The 16,213-nt window shown below is 41.4% G+C and overlaps 1 protein-coding gene and 2 pseudogenes across 15 annotated transcripts in view; all 3 read left to right on the top strand.

Moving 5' to 3' along the window:
• Window positions 1-16,213, top strand: part of NAV3 (neuron navigator 3) — an 833,019-nt gene that overhangs the window by 243,651 nt on the left and 573,155 nt on the right. The window lies entirely within an intron of this gene.
• LOC149464771 (U2 spliceosomal RNA) lies at window positions 5,850-6,012 on the top strand (annotated as a pseudogene).
• On the top strand, window positions 6,945-7,107 carry LOC149464770 (U2 spliceosomal RNA; annotated as a pseudogene).

The following is a 16,213-nucleotide window of genomic DNA, read 5'->3' as shown; positions in this document are numbered from 1 at the left end:
CCTCTGTACGATAAGACCGCTTCTGTAAATGGAACTCAACAACTATATAAAGCGATCATAGTGCAGCACGTCTGTTAAAAGCTCATAAAAACATATTGAAATACACTCACATGGTAACAGTACAAAAAACGCAGTATATAGGTAGTGGTAAAGCTGTACAATGTGTCTCCTACTAGACTGACAGCGTGCCAGCTCTGACATCACCCAAGCTCCTCCCCATGCGTATCGTCATGCATCATGATACCTGTTTTCTATACAGGTCCATATATGAAGGTGAGCGTCCATCTTTACCATATGCTCACCGTGGTGGCGTATTCCTTTTAAAGATTTACAGCACTGGGATTGCAGACTCACTCTCCAGTAGATATATGGTCTTTTCCACTGAGACTTTTTGAAGAGTTGTTTCTTCTTATTCCTTGGACTATTTTATTTGGACTTTCACATTTTATTTTTCACACGGGTGTTTTTGGACTTTGTGTTTTTTATCTGTGTTCTTTGAGCAGCACAACACTATACACGTATTTTGAAGCTCATCTGTGCAAGAGCAAAAAATGCACTTCATTTTTTTCAAATACTATTTTGGTTCTATTTCGTTCACAGCAAAAACATTTTTGGCTGCAATAGGACAATAGCTGGAATCTAGTTACCATGGGTAGCACAGATGCTTTTAGCATGCATCTCACATACTACCAGACATAAATTCCAGAAATCTCCTTTAATTATGGTATACACTTATTTACAGGAGAACCTGCTATGTGTAATATGTAAACACACACTTCCAATCTAAAGCATCTAGTACAGCTGTTCTTTCTCCTTAAAATGATCTGCTTCTGCTTTGATTCCAAATCTGTTTCTTAATGAGGGATGTTACGATGGAGACCCCGTTGAATTATTGAGGCTGGAAAGGTAAGTATGGCCAGCACTTTGATATTCCTAAGGTGCTTTTGATCCATATAAGTATAAAGATCAGAGTATCTCTAATTATACTTCTAAAACCTTGTCTTCTAAGTTATGGTACACAGTTTTGCTTCTTCCATATTATTCATTAGGTTTATAGAGCTAATTTTACCAGCAGCCTTTAATGAGTCTATACTTTTATATGTAGATGAGACCTGCCACCATGTTTTAATGTGTTCAGCTCAGCGGTACTTAAAAACTATACATATTTCATACTATCAGTCTACACCAGAACGGTAAAGTCTTTACCTACCTTCTGCCATGTACATTTTCATTTCTTCTCTTTGTGATTTTGTGTGTTGGGATGAAGCAACCCACAACATTAAAGAGTTACTAAACCCAGGACCCTGCATTCACTATGTTTGGTCTCCCACAGTACACAGAACATGGAAATTACATTATTTTGGTAAATATAAACCGCTAAATATCTTTTCTCATCAGCAGTTAGAGCAGTCTTGTGACTTCTATCAGTGTCCAGCACAGCCAGGGGTGGACTGACCATTTGGAAACTCGGGCACTGCCCGAGGGCCCGGGGTCTGTAGGGGGCCCCATGAGATGCCCCTGGTACCTTTTTCATAGGCTTCTTTGAGTTTGGGCAAGGACACAGGGGCCCCATGATCCCCTATTGCCCAGGGGTCCCATGAGTTGTCAGTCCGCTCCTGTCACCCACCATAACATTATCACCATCCACCTAACATTGAGTAGGTCCCCCTTTTGCCTCCAAAGCAGCCCTGACCCGTTGAGGCATGGACACCACTAGATCTCTGAAGGTATGTTGTAGTATCTGGAGCCAATCATTTAAGGCTTACCTTCTTCCTGTTGTGCATCTTGGTGCTGTCTCTTCCCTAGGTAAGCAATTCACACACACTGAGTCATCCACATGATGTAAAATAAAATGCGATTCACCAGACGAGGCCTCCTTCTTCCATTGCTGGTCCAGTTCTGATGCTCAGGTGCTCATTGTAGGTGCATTTGGCTGGGAACACAGGTTAGCCGGGCATCTTGACCGATCTGCGTCTACTGCGAAGCTTTGTGTTCTGACACTTTGCTATCAGAAGCGGCATTCATTTTGTTTCAGTAATTTGAGCCACAATAGCCCTTCTATTGGATCAGACTACGTGGGTCAGCCGTTGCTTCCTACGTGCATCAATGAGCCTTGGCTGCCCATGACCCTGATGGCAGTTTTCCTTCCGTGGAACACTTTTGGTAGTTCCTGACCACTGCAGACTGGGAACATCCCACAAGAGCTGTAGTTTTAGAGTTGCTCTGACCCTGTCATCTAGCCATTACAGTCATCTTGCCCTTTTCTTCTGCTTTCAACTTTAGGAACAACATGCTCACTTGCTGCCTAATATATCACACCCATTTTCAGATGCCATTGTAATGGTGTGTATTAGAGTTATTCACTTTACCTGTCAGTGGTCATAATGCTATGCCAAATCAGAGGACACAGGGGCCCCATGATCCCCTATTGCCCGGGGGTCCCATGAGTTGTCAGTCCGCCCCTGAGCAGAGCTCTGGTTAAAGCTTGCAGGAGGAGTTTTCTTTCTGCTCTAGGAGGATGCAGAACCCCTGACCTCTGTCTGGGCAATGCTGATTGGCCCTATGCTGATCACAGGCACTCTCCCAAGAAAAAAAAACCCTCTAGCAATGCACACCAAACTGAGTATGTGCCGAGTGACTCCACACCATATGCCTTATCTGGAGATAAGAGGGGGACACTGGAAGAAGGGAAGGATCAGAGAAGACAAGATCAAACATCCTTTTTACACAATGCAGAGGATTAACCCCTTAGGTTCCACAGTGAGTATAACAAGCATGCTTTACTGCATATACAGGCTGATTTTACTGTTGTGGGTTTAGTAACATTTTAATTCATTTTACCTTTGTGGTTATAAGAAAATAAGTATTTTCTCCCTCATTTCATCTTTGACTTTGATGACAGACATTTAAGATTATATATGAAGAAATTACTCTGGTCCAAATTTTGCGGCAAAGAGATATTTTGGTTGAGTTTTTAATTTCTGTCTTTGACCTCATTTGGAAGATTTCCTCCCATTTCCTCTCCCTGTGACACTGAAAAGATGGAGGATGTGGTTGTCATGGGGACAGCAAGGAAAACTCACACATTTCAATGGCCTCTATTAAAGGCAAAAACCCTGTAAGTAAAATGGGTCAGAACCAACTGCTTAACCCCTTCATGCCTAAGGGTAAAACAAATCTTAATGCCTAATCACAATTTTGCAACGTTGACATGTGTTCGTAAAACCATACATATCATCACAACTACTTTGTACATCCAGGTGAATTATACCTCGTTTTTTTAAGGACAAATTGGGCTTTCATTTGGTGGTAAATGGTAATGGATATCTTCTGATTTATTTTTTTTTATTATCAAAGGAAAACTGGCCTAAAATAGTAAAAAAAAAAAAAATTTTTTTAAATTTAGCTGTGTGTTTCTTGTTACTACCATAACCTGCCACCAAAGAACAGCCCAAAATAAATTTTCCAGCTCTTGACGATCGCAGCGATACCATATATGGGCATGTTATTTGTTGTTTGTACCCGTAGTACAGCCCAGAAACAATAGTGCACATTTTGTTCTTTGTTTACCTAAAACACACTGACACTAACACCAATTTTTTCTTTAAATCCTTACCTTTGACTCTGACCTTTTGAACTTAACCTTTGACCCTTACCTTGACCCAAACACTTACTTTGGCACTGAACTAGATCAAACCTTGATCTAGGTATTTTTTTCTTTATTTTTTATTTTATTCTTTAATATTTATTTATTTAGTTTCTTTTTTTTTCTAACAAACATTTTTTTCCCCTCTATGCCAGTAGTTAGAGAGATACAATGTATCTCTCTCCTCCATTCATAGAGAAAAAAAAAACAAGGGGGCCGGGCTGTACAGTGATTGATCACTGTGATAGTCAATCAGAGGCTATCACAGCGATCATGTGACCCGGAATCGGGAGTCCTGGGTCTTAATCATGAGAACGGGACCCGGGGCTCTCAGTGACACCCCGATCTTTGTGCTGGGAGCACTCTGTGTGGCATGCTCCCATAAAAAGACAGGTACGCAAATATGCGGCCCCACAGAAAAAAGCCCAGTTCTGTGAGGCGGCATATTTGTGTGACGTCGGTGTCAAAGGGTTAAACAGCCCAATCAGCACAATTTAGAACACCTAAAGTAGAAGTCCAAACTATTCCTAACCAAGCTTAAACCTGGAAGCAAAATGTGGGTTAGAACCAACTGCTTAAACCATCAGCACAATATAGAACAATCAGCACAATTTAAAACACTTAACCTCTTTAGCAATCTGATTATGTTAGTATTTCTGTGCTCAAAGTGGTACATTTTTTTGAATGGAAATATGTTGTTTTTATATTGTAGGCCTGTTATTCTTAGGAATAACTCACTGAAATATGTCCAAACAAGAGTCTAGTAAACATCCCGGGTATGATAAAATTTGAAACACAAAATCATAAATTGTATAAATAAATAATCATAAAAATAATATAATAATAAATTGAATTCAATAACATAATCAAACCAAAAACAATGAAATTTGAAATAGAGTGCCAAGTTCGCACATCACTGAGCTTAGTCGCAAAATCGTTTTCAGTGTCTGATGATGAATTTCCCCGCAAATTATTATCACTCAATTCTGCAAGTGGTTCTAATTTACTATCGCTGTTCTCTAGCTGGTCTAAAACCGATTTTGACCTAAAGGGACGCTTTTTGGACGCCATGAACATTTCTCAGTTTCCAGGCAGAAAGAACAGTAAAAATGCATGCAGGGCACAGGACAAAGCAGTAGGGACAAAATGTATGTGAAATGGTTTGATACTGTAATGTAATACCATCAGATTTTAGTGTATTGAGTGAATGTTACATTTTTTAATTTCCCACTGGTTCCGTCCCCTGTACGTCCTGACGCTCGCAGGGAACGGAACCCGGAAGACAGATGCCGGTATCGGCCGGAGGACATTACAGGGGACACTGCAGGGGGGACAACGCGGGAGTGCAGAACAAGGTAAGTGCTGGAGGGATCCCAGAGCAACACTGCAAGGTAATCCCGAGTGTAGCTCAGGGTTACCGCTTCTGGTACTGAAAGTTAACCTCAAGCTACACTCGGGTATACCGCAAGGGGGGTTGAAGTAGAAGTCCAGGCTATTCCTAACCAAGCTTAAACCTGCCCCCAGCGCCCTTCTATACCCTATTCTAACTACCCTGTAAAAGGAAGATGCTTATACTTACCTATTCACAGTCATGTGATCATCTCCCGGATGCAACCTCAGGGAAGTGGAGGGGCACTCGAAAACAGATACCCCATAGGAATCCTAAGGGTGGTGTTACTGCACAGGCATTGCAACTGATGTCAGTGGTCTCTCCTCATCACTGGGGAAATGATGAGACTGGACTGGAGAATAAGTAAGCATAATATAATTTATAAGATAGTTAGAATAGGAGTTGAATGGGGGTGGGAACTGGTATAAACTTAGTAATAGCTCAATCTTTTCTGTCTAACAATCCCAAGCCCTACCTACACCATGGGCAAGGGTTATACTATAAAAAAAGTCCTGCTGCCTGTGTCCCCTGAAGAGTAATCTATCTGGTCAGTAGCCTCCAGGTACGGGTCTTTGCTGCTATGTTCAGAACAGCTTAACTCATCACAGCTCTGGATCAGCAGAAACACTTGGAACTGGGCAAACATACATCCAGAATATGTGGTTTGAGGAAGGTTAGCATGCACTCCTATGCACTTCTGCAGCTCTCAGTACACTATCAGCAGTGTTGGTAGCAGTAGGCAGTCCTTCAGGGCCCCAGGGCCCTGTACACATGTTCCTAGCAATGCAGCCTCCAGCAATGGCAACAGTATTTGCAGCAGTCTCTGCCTTTTGGCTAAGATCAAGTGTAGTATCTGTTCTTATCAGTGTCCAGCAGGGGTGCTCCCCATCATTCTAGCTTTGCGGGGATGATTGGTTGTTTAGTACCCCTGCTGGTATGATGAGGGTCCTGATGGTTAGTACAGGCTGGAACAGAAACTGAGGCGCCCACAGGCTGCTGGGACCCGGGAGTAATTCCCCCTGGAAAACCGGAGGGACCCAGTTCCTCCTGATTTGAATGGATCTACCTTGTCTGGCCAGGGGCCGGGGAGGCAGAAATTCCGCGAACCAGTGCCCCCTGAGTGGTCGCCTCAGGGGTGCTCTTAGTAACACTTGGGTGTGGGACCGCAGCGTGTGAAAAGGCACATGGTCACTGTGTTCAAACACTTTTCTTGCATTGTGCCTTTTAGGACCAGCCTTTTGGCTAAGTTCTGGGCAATTTTTGCTACAGGCCTCAGGGCCTGTAGCAAAAGATGTCATGTGATCATCTCCCGGATGCAACCTCAGGGAAGTGGAGGGGCACTCGAAAACAGATACCCCATAGGAATCCTAAGGGTGGTGTTACTGCACAGGCATTGCAACTGATGTCAGTGGTCTCTCCTCACCACTGGGGAAATGATGAGACTGGACTGGAGAATAAGTAAGCATAATATAATTTATAAGATAGTTAGAATAGGAGTTGAATGGGGGTGGGAACTGGTATAAACTTAGTAATAGCTCAATCTTTTCTGTCTAACAATCCCAAGCCCTACCTACACCATGGGCAAGGGTTATACTATAAAAAAAGTCCTGCTGCCTGTGTCCCCTGAAGAGTAATCTATCTGGTCAGTAGCCTCCAGGTACGGGTCTTTGCTGCTATGTTCAGAACAGCTTAACTCATCACAGCTCTGGATCAGCAGAAACACTTGGAACTGGGCAAACATACATCCAGAATATGTGGTTTGAGGAAGGTTAGCATGCACTCCTATGCACTTCTGCAGCTCTCAGTACACTATCAGCAGTGTTGGTAGCAGTAGGCAGTCCTTCAGGGCCCCAGGGCCCTGTACACATGTTCCTAGCAATGCAGCCTCCAGCAATGGCAACAGTATTTGCAGCAGTCTCTGCCTTTTGGCTAAGATCAAGTGTAGTATCTGTTCTTATCAGTGTCCAGCAGGGGTGCTCCCCATCATTCTAGCTTTGCGGGGATGATTGGTTGTTTAGTACCCCTGCTGGTATGATGAGGGTCCTGATGGTTAGTACAGGCTGGAACAGAAACTGAGGCGCCCACAGGCTGCTGGGACCCGGGAGTAATTCCCCCTGGAAAACCGGAGGGACCCAGTTCCTCCTGATTTGAATGGATCTACCTTGTCTGGCCAGGGGCCGGGGAGGCAGAAATTCCGCGAACCAGTGCCCCCTGAGTGGTCGCCTCAGGGGTGCTCTTAGTAACACTTGGGTGTGGGACCGCAGCGTGTGAAAAGGCACATGGTCACTGTGTTCAAACACTTTTCTTGCATTGTGCCTTTTAGGACCAGCCTTTTGGCTAAGTTCTGGGCAATTTTTGCTACAGGCCTCAGGGCCTGGTCAGTGCACAATCTGCACGACCACTTTATTTATTTAATTTATTCTTTCTCCCACGTTTGTCACTTTCACTTTTGTGTGTGTTTTATTTCTCACAGGATGGAGGGTGTGGGTCCTCGGGCCTACCCTGAAGTCTAGGGGGAGGATGTGTGGCCTTTTGGTTCCTTCCTCCCCTGTCCCTAGGGGGTTTTCTCTTCGGGAGAGCCCCCTGACCAAGTACTGAGTGGCTGGCTTCGGCTGGCCACAAGGAACGGTGGTCCGCCAGGTCTTTTGGCTAGGTGGACCAAATGGGAACCTTGTCCCTGTCAGGAGCTTCGTGCCCCGGGAGATCAGGGTAGAGGTCCATCCCCTTCGGGGGAAGGACAAAGCACACCCCTAAGTGCACTTTTTTGTGTGGTGTTTTGTACTTGCACGTTTTTTGTGAACACTTATGGGTTTTTCGTTTTTTTGCACGTTCGCAGACTTAAAAAAAAACAAAACAGTATTTGCAGCAGGATCCCAGTAGCACAACACCCATCAGCTGCAGCACAGAGGTCACTCTAGCTACATCCCCGAGTCTTGTACATAGGCTCTCAGCAACTCACACGTAGTGTCCCTTGAGCACTTCCCTGGGCACCCCATGCATTGTTTTGGACTCAAACTAAATCCATTAAGTCTGCTATCTCTGATGTCAGAATAGTACCTTGAAAACAGCAGGCTGGTTGGAGGGTGGATGTCTTGATTTTGATTTTGCAGTCACTAATGCTGGCAGAGACATGACAAGAAAATACCAACATACTGTACAATTGTGCATTAGCAACTTAATTTAGTTCATGCTTGATTAGATAAGATTACATGCTTTTCTCATTTAAATGTGACTACCTTTGCAATCAGAAGAGACGCTGCCAGTTCATATAGTGTCAATGGGAACATTTCTTAATTTAGTGGTGTTTTTTTTTTTTAATAATTCACTATCAAAGTTTGTTGTTCTTGTATTCTGTTGCCTCAGCCTTATCTAATGCAGTGGTCTCCAAACTTTCTAAGAAAAAAGCCAGTTTACTGTCCTACAGACTTTAGGGGGACCCGGCATCAGTAAACAATGCCCCATCTCTGGTGTTAGTGAGAGTAATTGTGCCTCATCGATGGTGTCATTGGGAAAAACTGTGCCCAATCATTGGTGTCACTGGGCCCCATTCTTGGTATCATTGGGAGGAACTGTGCCCCATCATTGGTGGGAATTGTGCCCCATCATTGGTATCACTGGGAGCAATTCAATGTTAGTGGATTAAATAGTGCCCCAAGGGCCAGATAAAAGCAAGCAAAGGGCCACATCCCACCCGCGGGCCGCAGGTTGGAGACCACTGATCCATCTTTAAACCCAACTCCAGCTAAAACTTTTTTTTTCTTTTGGAGAAGGTGGTAAATTAGAATATCTGTCAAGTTTTTTTGTTTCCTCATTGAGAAGATTCATCTCACTTCCTGTCCTGATTGTACGAGTGTCACCAGGACAGAAACACACAGACAGCAATAAAAACCTGACATATTTTCTAATTTCTGCTCTTTATACTAAATAAATGTGCTTTTAATGCTGTACATGTCCCATCAGAAATATATTTAATCAGCTTTCCCTTTTTATCATCCTTTCTTACATCGCTTTGCTGCTGATCTCCTTCAGCCTCTTTGGCCACTTCCTACCTATATTTTCTCCAGCAACGCCTGCACATCATTGATCTGTAATGGTGACAACAGTTGGCCATGCCTATGCAATGGGTGTTGGTATGGTTGTTTGAAGACATCACCATTGGTTTATGTGGTAAGGGTGACAATACAGGGTGACATGAGTTGCTCTGTAAGTGCTTGAAAAAATACATTCATGGCAGGATCACCAGTTATTGTTAAACCAAAGCTACAGAATAAAAAGTTTAAAAATGTCCCAATGTGGGAAATATCTGCTACAAATTTTGCTTGTGGTAGTCTTTCAGTTAAAACCCCTACGTGGTCAGTTGGGTTTTGTATTTACATGGTCCCTATTTTGACCGGCAGAGAGGGATATTTATGAACTAAATTGTGATCATCTAGTAAATCTGTCTCATAAAATTGTATTTATTTATGGTAATAAACTATAAAAATGTAGGTGAAAAAAGACACTTCTGTGCTCCAGTCTATTCTGAAAAAAATAAAAATCAGCAGCTACAAAACTATAAAAACAGCCACTCACCTGTCCCAGGATCCAGTGGTATGCTCACCGCAGCCGGGTTCAAAGCACAGTTGACTTAATGGTCTATCTCAGAGCAAAGGCCCTAACTACAAGCAAAGGCCCTGTCTATTCCTATTCCACTGGCCAGTGGAACTAAATACACTGCAATGCAGTCCTAACAAGCCTAATCGATCCTAACAGTGATAGCAAGGGGAGAATGTGGCATATTTATATAATCGTTAAAATATTATGATGGTACCTATACTGTAAAAGTTTCCACATATCAGATTGTCAGAGATGTGGCTAAAAATGTATATAGAAAATAGAAGAATGGGACATTTTTCTCTTTCCATCCTCCCGATCCTTCTGGATCTGCCCTGTATGCAGTGAGCTACTTCATTTGATCTACTTCAGATACTCTATAGGATCCTTTTTTTTTTCCTTTTATAAATTGGATCCAAATGTTCTCACATACCTTTCCAATGCTTTAAGCACAGCCCTTATACCAATCTGCCCTTATATAGTGTACGTCATTCAAATTTAAATCTATTTATTCAGCCAAAGACCATATTTGGTTGATTTATTTGTATACTATGATATTGATTCATTATTAAACATAACCTTAACAGCATTGGTGAACTTCCCATCCTTGTACCTTGCCAGTGGCCTTGACGATCTTGGGCTTATCCTGGTGGCAGTCTCAGCAGTAGCTTGCACTATCCTTGCTTTTACTGCACTGTCATACCAAACAGTCTAAACATACGGGTCTGTATGTCCTTCTGTAACAAATCAAATTAAAATGTATTATAAAGATGTTTATATGTACTGTCTTTATACCATAGAATGTAAAATAATCAGCTATTGCATCCCTGAAGAAGAACAATCTATTGATTTCGAAACACATTGGATGCTTGACTATAATTTACTACATGTATGATCTTGTATGCAATTACATGCAATCATGACCACAAAATTGGCAGTATATTTATTCTTTTAATGGATTTTCAATATGCTATTATAGTTTTTATTTTGTGCCTTGCTTTTTTGACTTGTTGATTGGTGCTGCCCCCAAAGTCCCACCCATAGGGGATACTTCTTGTGTTAGAGTCTATCCCAGTTACATCCTGTACAGCACAGCTTCCAGTTCACATATTTGCTCCTGAGTCTCCTACTCCTGGGCTTCAGTAGCCTTGGTTTCCCACATCTGCAGGCTTCTCCACAAATCAGCCCACTCTCCATATTCACTACTCCTTCAATCCCCACACTGAGCCCTTTTCCAGGACTCACTGAAGCTCTGTTTGAGCAATGAACAGGCCTAATCTTTTGGCCACTGCCACGGTTAATAGAAATCCTCCTTGGGCCCAATGCTGTGGGCGGGCACTCCCAGGCTCTAGCACTAGCCAATGAAAATGCTCTTTGTCCCCCTCTCTATTCCTGTACTCTGCCTCTAGCAGAGAGGGAGAAATATTCTGTGTGGCTGGGAGCCATAGTCTGCTAGTTGGCTTAAAGGAGCCATTGCTAACACTACATACATAACTTTCACACATAGCAGGAACCTATTGAAAGCATAGGAATAATGTCTAGAGATCTTAAGTTCCAATTGGGATGTAGCAGCTGCCTTATAGGACTGCACCCCCCGTGTCACCATCTGTTATTGAAAAAAATAATAATTAAATTATAAGATTTTTTTTGGTGTGTGATCAGCAAAAACTCTCAATTTTCTAACGTATTTACATTTATCAAAACACATAGTACTAAGCACACTGACATACCATAAAACATATAAATACATATTAATTGGAATAAGCAATAAAATATTAGATTTGTCATTGACAATTGTGGGTTCACATGCTTCTCATTGAAACCAGAGCACATCTAGTGTTCACATAGCAGCCTGTTTTTTTGGCAGGGAGGCCAAGTGTTATCATTAGCCTGTGCCTTTCATTACAGGAGGGAAATTGAGGTTTCAGCTTGCATGTGTAATGAATCTGTCTCAACAGTTTCTGTAGCACAGACTATTACTAATGAAACAACTGCTTGAGTTGAAAGGAAAAATGGAATGATAGAGTAATGTAACGCCTCATCGAATATCAGAATGTCAGTAGATCATTCTTGTATAAATTAAAAATGACAAGATACAAAAATAGTTTTAAGAAAATAAAATTAATTATTCACTTGTAAATCTTAGAATCTGTAATTTTACCCATAGGTATCAGGGAGCATGAAACTACTTCTCATAAGGTAGTGCTTGGGCGTAAACAGACAGCCATTAGGCCCAAATATTATTATATTATATAGGGGCAAGACAGCAATGCTACATCCAGTCTTTGGGACAATCAACACAATACACTTCTTTAAACTACTATAATTAATATATATGTTAAGCAATATCTTCCTAATGTGCTATTGTGTTAGTGCTTGTGTGACCAGGGGCGGACTGACAACTCATGGGGCCTCCGGGCAATAGGGGATCATGGAGCCCCTGTGTCCTTGCCCAAACTCAAAAAAGCCTATGAAAAAGGTACCAAGGGCATCTCATGGGGCCCTCTACTGACCCCGTCCCTCGGGCAGTGCCCGAGTTTCCAAATGGTCAGTCCGCCCCTGTGTGTGACCCATGGTAAGGTTGACAACAGTACATGATTCACATCATAGAACAAGTTGGCTCTTGAAAGACTCATCTAAGCTCTGAGCAGTATCCAACAGCACTTGGCTCAGATGCATTGATCTTTTACTGCCACATTATAATCAACATTTCATTTATTTGTACTATATTTGATTTGTCCATGTATCAAGGTCAGCCAATGTCTGCTAATCATCAGAATGGTTTCCGATTTCCTACGGTTGGAGACAGTATTATGAAAGGCAGATAGACATAGGGCATTCCAAAATAAGGAACCTAGTAAAAATCAGAAAAGTAGAGAAAACTACAGAGAGTAGCTAACTAATCTAGGAATCTGTAACCAGAAAATTAAAACGGGGAATGTGAAAACACAGTGCAGGTGAAGAAAACCATTCTAGGAATTCTCCTCAGCACATTGGAGTTACCTTCACATTAAAACATCCATTCTCAACCAGGATTCCGTGGACCATAGCTTTGGGGCCAGTGGTAAAGGTGGCGACTTGACATCAACGATCTTTTTAGTTGTCTGTAAGGGTAACATTCTGGACACCATTGTAAGGGAGCATTCTTTCCACTGACCATCAATGTAAAGGGCATTTTCGCACTTATCCCTAAAACTAAGAATTTTTTTTAGCAGGGGTTCCTTGAGACCTGACAATTATTTTAAAAGTTCTTCTGGGGTAAAACTGTATAGAAAAGCTACTTTAAAGTTTTAGTTGCCTTCCTGTACTATATGATCTCAGGATTTGCAAACAAACTAAACCCCCTTGTATACCTTAGTTCACTAATGTATGTAAAACTTAACAACGAACTTGTCTTATTTGCTACCTTTTGGTCCGTTAATAATACCATTGAAAATGTTTTGCTTTATCTGTTCAGTAAGTAATATTCCTGTTCATTAACTTCCTATGCTATCTGCCTGTGCGGTTCTCTTTTCAGTTACATTATTCCTATCTATCCCTGTACACTACAATACACCTGCCCCTATGTTGTGGAGAAAAGGGGGGTTGTTTTGTAGTCTTACCCTAGGGTGACAATGCTGTACTTCCATATATACTGTACAGTGGGTGAGCATTGTCACCCTACTAAACCTGTGTGTTACTGGCAGGATCTCCAGAAAAAAAAAAGAAAAAAGAAATGCATCCACAATATCGGGCAAGCTGCAATGTATTACATTTTGTTCTTAGGTTTATATTAACCTGTCATAAAATAAATTGTTAACCTACTTTTGAAATGCTAAGCTGCAATAACAACCCATAGGCTTCAATAGTTTCTGAGCCGTTGATTTAGGCAAGCATGCATATCAAGAAGCCAGAAAGTCAAAAGTCCTTATCTGCTTACTTGTTCTTGGTTAGTTTCTTTGGAGCTACAAAGCTTTATGTCTGTTTCCTCATTATTAAAGCAAAGGCCATTGTGTTTTTACCATAGATTTTTATGTCAGTTTTGAAATGAGAAACTATAAAAACGTCTTGAAGGGTTTACAAATTTGTGGTTTACAAATCTAAAATTGTGCCCTCAATAACTCAAAATATATCACCTGAAAAACAGAAGATTTATGAGGAGCAGCAAAAATATGTTGCTGATAAATTTGCTGAGCTTTTCATTGTATTTTTTTTTATACTTTTGCATTTATGTATGTTTTTGTGTTGTGATTAGTAGAATTTCAGTTGCACTAACATTTTATTAGAAAGGTCTTGTTCACACAGTTGCTTAGGCTGCATACCATAAATGAGCCATTTCTTCAATGCCTCTAGTAATGTGTCCAAGTAGCCGCAGTATCCTGTCTTTAAGTCCTCATGCACTCTGGACATTTTTACAGCTGCTGTTTTGGGCTTTTGACATTATTTTCTATAGCCAGTAAACTCCCCAGCGTGTTATCCTATGGGTCCATGCACACATACAGTAGACCGTAATGAAAGTTTTTTTGGCAGGGACGTTTTTTGGCTGGAAAAAAATCACAGGGGTTCACAGGGTTTCTAGAGGAGTATTTTAGCTGTAAAAACACTCTAACGCTGAAAAACGTGGTAAAACACAGTAAAAAGTGGCGGTTTTGGGTGTTTTTTTACCAAAAAAAAAATAATTTTTGTTGTAAGAAAAAATGCTAAAAAACGAAAATGTGGAAAAATGCTGCTAAACATGGCAAAACACAAAAAAAACGGAAAAACTTGCGTTTTTAACGTAACTTTACACTAACGTTACCAGCGTTATCAAAACACCAAGTGTGCATGGAGCCTTATGGACTGCCTGCCCTACCTGGAGTCTAGAGACACTGAAAAAAAAAGTCTTGTTCATTATATGTGGGCCTCAGTGCCAATATTAACACAGCCAAAGAGTTATTGCCCGTCCACACTGCCCGCACACTAAACTGCAGCACTTTAGTCTGTGGGCAGTTCTTTGTTCTGAATGCAGTGATCTGGTGGTAGTGATATGTGATCCGTTTGCTGTGACAAAATGCATATTATTGCAGCTCACTGCTCTGCATCTTCAGGCTGCTTTGCAGTGTGAACAGGACACACAGAAAACAATTGTTTTCTCTGTGTCCTAGTGGTGATCGGCATTCATCCAGTGCTGTAAAACGCAGGTCACTGCCCTACATGTGAACAAGACCTTATTGTTACAGTTATAAATAATAATATATAGAGAATTTTAGGTTTACTTCTAAAAAAAAAAGAAGCAAAGACCGCGCTCCCAGCACAGCAACTAACATCTAACAGAAATCTTCTGATGCATACTTGTGATAGAGAGCTTTCCAATCATTTGACCACTGTGACAGTCAATCACAGTGGTCACATGTTCAGAATGCCTGCTGCCACCTCTTTGCATTTTGATCCAGGTAAAGGGCCAGGAGGTGGTGGCAGGAAGGGGTTAAAGTATATGTAAAGCCAAAGTGTAGGGGAGGGTTAAATCTACTTCACCATCTTTGTCTTATATGGGAATATTCCCTTTACTTCCTGACCTGTGGACTCTACAAGAAGTGGGGGAATATTTCTAATGTGAGGGAAATACCCCTTAGATAGTTGTCACAATTTGTCAATATGCACACAAAACAAAAGGTTCAACAATACATGAAATTAATTGGGGCTTTTCCTGACTTCCTGGCAGTGCATGGCACTCTGTCTCTCTATACATTTTTTTATGTTATATGGAAAGTAAAAGGTTTGGTGGGGCCCACCCATGACATTCTTGCTCCTTGAATATCAGTGTCTTGTAATGACCTTGGATGATGTCCTCTTCAAAAGAGCCATTTGAACCTTTAGGCTCCATGCACACTGGGCGTTTTAATAACGCTGGTAGCGTTGGCTATGTAAAGTCATGTTAAAAACGTGAGTTTTCAGTGTTTTTGCATTAGCGTTTAGCCACGTTTTTCCACGTTTGTGGTTTTTAGAGTCGCCCCCCCAAAAAAAAAAATTTTGTTTTGCTCAAAGTCCAAAAACGCCAGATTGCCACGTGTTACTGCCTTTTTCAGCGTTAGAGCGTTCTTGCAGCTAAAAAACTCCTCTAGAAACCCACTAGTTCTGGGTTTTTTTGCAGACAAAAAAAGCCCCTGCCAAAAAACACTGATTACAGTCTATGTGTGCATGGACACATAGGAAAACATGCTGGGGAGTTTACTGGCTGTAGAAAAAACGCCAACAGCCAAAAACAGCAGCTGCAAAAACGTCCCGTGTGCATGAGGACTTATAAGCAGATGTATGTAGTTTGTATTTTAAGATCGCATGCTCCCTCTATAGCTTGTTAGCTTTCTAGAATGAGCATATTCAGCACAGTGACATCTGCTAGATGCTACCACAGAGCAAAAACCTCATTTTCTGTAAATCTGTATGGCCTTCCTTTTAGATGCCAAACTCTTCTCTGTAACACCTTTTGAGACCTTTTAAGATAAAAAAAAATGAAAATCAAGCTACATTTTTAACATCAGTGGCCCTTCATTAAGCGAGTTAAGCTGATTTTGTTTTTTTTTATATATTTTGATTTCAGTGCTGAAAACTTAAAAATAGGTTTACAA

The sequence above is a fragment of the Staurois parvus genome, unplaced genomic scaffold, assembly GCF_062004578.1.
Source record: "Staurois parvus isolate SC_StPar_1 unplaced genomic scaffold, SC_StPar_1.0 ptg000147l, whole genome shotgun sequence".
In the NCBI taxonomy this organism is placed as follows: domain Eukaryota; kingdom Metazoa; phylum Chordata; class Amphibia; order Anura; family Ranidae; genus Staurois; species Staurois parvus.
Note: the sequence above shows the minus strand (reverse complement) of the source record. Positions and strands in the feature narration are given on the sequence as shown.